The following is a 5,288-nucleotide window of genomic DNA, read 5'->3' on the forward strand; positions in this document are numbered from 1 at the left end:
GGTTCCGACTCAATGGTACCTGACAACAACAACAATATAGTGTTGCTATGAATCGTAACTGACTCGATTGCACTTAACAACAACAGCATAAACATGTATGTCTAAACATCCTATCAAATATATATATACATATATGAGGTCCCATTTCTCTCCCCACCTTTGTTTCGATTTAGTGTTTTTTTACCACTATAAAATAGAGTTTTGCTGTTACTTTTATGCAGTATTGGGTATCAAGTAGCATTAACCTTTGTTGCCTTTACCTCTTGTGTCCTCCTAGTGTCTTTTTTTTTTTCAGTCATTAGCAATGTTTATTGAATATTTACAAAGCTCTGTGCCCTTTGACCACATATATGGCAAGGCTAGTGTTTTCTTTGGTTTGATAATTTTGTGTTGACCTCTCCCTTACTATGCATTGGCTTTCCCTTCACCCAAGTTAACATTTGTCTACCCTCTAGTTGATGATTTACTCTCTTTTACCCTCTTACTCCAGGTAACCTTCAAAGAATGTATTTTTCTGTATATAAACCTTTTCTTGAGCCTTTACAGTAGTGGTCTCCTACAATGATTGTCTTCTTGTGATTGACTAATTTCACTCAGAATAACGTCTTCTAGGTTCCTCCATGTTATAAGGTATTTTGCAGATTCCTCATTAATCTTTAACATTGCATAGTATATTTCATTGTATGTATAAACCATAGTTTTTTTTATCCATTTATCCATTTATGAGCACTTAGGTTATTTCCATCTTTTTGATATTGTGAAAAATGCTGCAGCGAACATGGGGGTACGTGTTCCTCTCAAGACTCTTATTTCTCTAGGATATATACTCAGGTATTGTTAGATCATATGGTATTTCTATTTCCAATTTTCAAATGAAGCACCGTGTCATTTTCACTGTGGTTTACAGTCCCACCAGTAGTGTACGGGACTCCTAGTGTGTTGCTATAGGATAATCACTGGATTGCTAACCACAAGGTTGGCAGTTCAAACCCAGCAGCTGCTCCTCAGAAACCCTATGCAAGGTTGCTATGAGTTGGAACCGACTCCACAGCTTTTAACAGCAACAACAAAGCAGTGTATGAGGATTCCAACTTCTCCACATCCTCACTAGTATTTGTTTTTTCTGTTTATGCTTTTTAAGTTTGTTATTAATACTGGAGTGAGATGATATCATATTACTGTTTGATTTCCATCTCTCTAATGACTAAGGATCGTGAGCAGTCCTTCATGTATTTATGGGCCATCTGAAAGTCTTCTTCAGTCAAGTGCCTTCATGTTCTATTCCCATTTTAAAACTGAATCATCTTTTTGTTGTTGAGGTGTTGAAGTTTTCTACAAATTTTAGAGATCAGTCCCTTGTCCAATATGTCATGGCCAATTTTTTCCCCTAATCTGTGAGTTATCTTTTAATTCTAATTGTTCAGTTGTTGTCAAGTGCTGTCAAGTCAGTTCTGACACATAGCAACCCTGTTTAGAGTTTGCAAGGAGCAGCTGGTAGGTTTGAACCATTGATCTTGCTGTTAGCTTATCCTGAAGCATCACACCAGTACTCCTTTAACTCTAATAGTGAAGTCTGTTGAAGCATATAAAATGTTTGAATGGAGGTCTCAGTTACCTAGCTTGTCTTCTACTGTTTGTGCATTTTAAAAATGTTTGATAGTGTATTTATGCCGTGTATTAGGATTCCTAAGTTTGCCTCTATTTTTTATATGATAATATTTATAGTATTGGGCTTTACCTTTAGGTCTTTGATCCATCTAATTAGTGTTTACTTATGGTGAGAGATATGGATCCTGTTTAATTTTGCTGCAAATAGATACCTAGTTTTTCCTGTAACATTTGTTAAAGCCAGAACTTGTTAGTCAGTTTGTCATACTATGGCGGGTTGTGTGCTGCTGTAATATTGGAAACTATGCCACCAAATTTTTCAATACCAGCAGGGTCACCCATGGTCAGTAGATTTCAGCATAGATTCCAGGTTAAAACAGCCTAGGAGGAGAAGCAGGTCACTTCAGAATGGTTTGCCAGTGAAAATCTTACTTATAGCAGTGGAACATTGTCAGATATGAAGCCCAAAGATGAATCCCTCAGGTTGGAAGGTAATCACAGTATGATTGGGGAAGAATGAAGTAAAAAAAGTTGAACAGAATATTCAAAGGGCAGGTGGAGACGACAAAGAACATATAACAATGAAACGTGAAAGACCTGGAGTTAGAACTTCAAAAGAGAAGAACACACTCAGTATTTCTCAAGCTGAAATAACTGAAGAAAAATGCAAGTCTTGACTAAGGATACTGAAGGATTATATAGGCAAAATACTGAATGATGCAGGAAACATCAAAAGAAGATGGAAGGAATACACATAGTCCCTGAAGCAAAAAGAAATAGTTGATGCCCAACTATTTCAAGAAGTAGCATATAATCAAGAAATGAAAGTATTTAAGGAAAAAATCCAAGCTGCACTGAGGGCATTGGTAAAAAGCTAGGTTCCAGACGTTGACAAAATTGAATTGTTTCAACAAATTGATGAAACACTAGAGGTGCTCACTCTTTATGCCAAGAAATTTGGAAGACAGCTACTTGGCCTATCGATTGGAAGTATCCACATTTGTACCCATTCCAAAGAAAGGTGACCCAATGCAATGTGAAAATCAGTGAACAATATCATTAATATTACATGAAAGTAAAAAAAATTGCTGTTGTTAGGTACTTATGCTTGATGTAAGTGCTATCTGAATGTTAAAGAACCAGAAGCAAATGCCCAAGAAAGAAGAGCTCTTCAGCTGGATTGAGTTTTACTCTCATCTGATCTTCCCAGGATCACCTTCATGTAGTCAGGATCATAGACCTGTACAGTAACTGCATTCCCCCACATCCAGTGAGGACAGGCATATGGGTACTCTGTTACCCATTTCAAATATTGTTGCAGTTCCTGACCCCTTTGAAACTGTAACCAAGGGAGAGACAAGCCAATTAATACTTTACTTTAGATCCAGTATTTGGAATGAGTATAAAGTTTATAAGGAGAAGCTGGTAGGTTTGAACCTCCTACTTTTTGGTAGCAGTTCAGTGCTTGTCCTTAGAGTGCCACACTAGGACTCCAAAAACAACAACCACAACTTGAAAAGGGGATAAAGGATAGGACAGCCACAGGGGTGATAATTCTATATCTACCAGCAGAGACTGTTGTTGTTGTTCACTGTCCTTGAGTCAGTTCCAAGTCATAACAACCCTACATAGCAGGGGTGGGGGATGTCCAGCCAACAGGCTATATAAGTCCTGAGAAATCACTGGGTCTAGTCCTGCCAAGGCAACTGCAGTTCCAGCCATCACATTAGGTGTGAGTTAATTAAATGTTTCATCAAATGTTGTTGTTGTTAAGTTCTGTCAGACTAATTTTTAAATTGGTAATTTTGTATGGCCCACGAATGATGTTATAAATTTTGGCTGAAAAGGGTTCCCCACCCCTGCAGTGCATAGGGTTTCTGAGGAGTGACTGGTGGGTTTGTACCACTGACCTTGTGGTTAGTAGCCCAGTGCTTATCCCACAGCACAACATCAGGACTCCACCAGCAGAGACTAGGTGTTTGGAACTGTCACTGATGTGCTTGTCTTTGATCAAACCTCTTGTTGCTCCAGGACTTGCCCTAAGGACTGGATCTGTGCCCATTTATTTTATTTATTTTTTTTTTTTACTGAACTTTGAGCTCTTACTCAGACCTGCTTCCAGAACTTTACACATAATTTTGTTGTTGTTATTAAGTGCCTTTGAGTCGATTCTGACTCCTCGCCACCCTATATAGGGTTTCTGAAGAGCAGCTGGTGAGTTTGAACCACCGACATTGTGGTTCAACTGACCTTTTGGTCCAGTGCTTATCCTACAGCGCACAGAATTAAGTGCACAGAATAGGCACTTAATAAATGTTCAGGGACTGAACCCACATACACATAATTATTTCCAAAAGTTTACATTATGTAATATTCACAAAAAACTTGTGGTAGCATAGGGCCTATTACTTTCTTATTTTACAGAAGAATGAAGAAACCAAGGTTAATGATATGCCCATGTGATCTGGGTTTAAATTCAAGCCCAAAGTGTCCTTTTCCCTGGATTTGTACAGTCTCTTGGTATCCCTGTAATACCATATGCATCTAGATTTGTCCTAATTATTGGGTACTCTGTTGAAAAATTCAAGTTCAATATTGCTTATCTCTGTTTTCTTAGAGACCAGCATAGACCTCATAGGAAATACGACTTTAAAAAAAGAAAGAAAGAAAAAAAAAGAGTGGAGAGAAGGGGGAATGTAGAAGAGTGAATGAGTGAGTATTAAAACTTATGTAGCAAGTTACAGATATAATCTTGAGGTAATTTATGAGGTAAAAAGTTGTGGGGACTAAAGTGTTTCAAGGAGTCCCTAGGCAGGGGTAGGAAGAATTCTGTGAAAAGGAGGAACCGGAACTGGAAACCTTCAGAAGCTCTAAGTCTATGATTTTTTACATAGAGGCATCAAAAAAAAAAAAAAAAAAAACATTTATTGAGGACCTACCATGTACCAGACAATTTTCTAGAAAATGAGGATACAGCCATTAAAAAACAGATACCAATTTTTGTTCTCATGTAACTTGTCCACAGTTTTCTGGTGGAAAAGGGCAGTTGTAGCCTTCCTGTGCTAATACATGTATCTTTACTACCAAATGTTATGTCAGTGTTAACACTACTGAATCCTATTCTGAGAATCTGATTAAAGTAGCCTGTGTGAGGGTTCCTCCTGGTACAATCAATTGTGACATAGGATTAAGTGGGGTATTCAGAGCCCCTCCATACATTGATAGGGAATGATCAGAAGTTCAACTTGGATCCAGATGACAACTTGGAACCATGGGTGTCATTGATGGCATCAAATGGGTCTTGGCTGAAAGCAGAGAATGTCAGAAAGATGTTTTCCTGTGTTTTCATGGACTACACAAAAGTTTTCAACATGTGGATCATGATAAACTATAGACAACATTGCAGAAAATAAGCATTCAGGAATAATTAATTGTGCTCATGAGAAACTTGTACATAGACTAAGAGGCAGTTGTTCCAACAGAACAAGGGAACATTGAATGGTTTAAAATTAGGAAAGGTGTGCAACATGGTTGTATTCTTTCACCATACTTATTCAATCTGATAAAGCCAAATATTATAATAAAATGTGCAAAGATCTGGAATCAGAAAACAAAAAGGAAAAACACACTCAGCATTTCTTAAGCTGGGGGAACTGAAGAAAAAGTTCAAGCCTCGACTA

General features: G+C 37.7%; 1 pseudogene; it reads right to left on the minus strand.

Annotated features, from left to right (window-relative positions):
* The window catches only part of LOC102825180, a 40,616-nt pseudogene that overhangs the window by 12,682 nt on the left and 22,646 nt on the right, over positions 1-5,288 (minus strand).

The sequence above is a fragment of the Chrysochloris asiatica genome, unplaced genomic scaffold, assembly GCF_000296735.1.
Source record: "Chrysochloris asiatica unplaced genomic scaffold, ChrAsi1.0 scaffold00026, whole genome shotgun sequence".
In the NCBI taxonomy this organism is placed as follows: Eukaryota; Metazoa; Chordata; class Mammalia; order Afrosoricida; family Chrysochloridae; genus Chrysochloris; species Chrysochloris asiatica.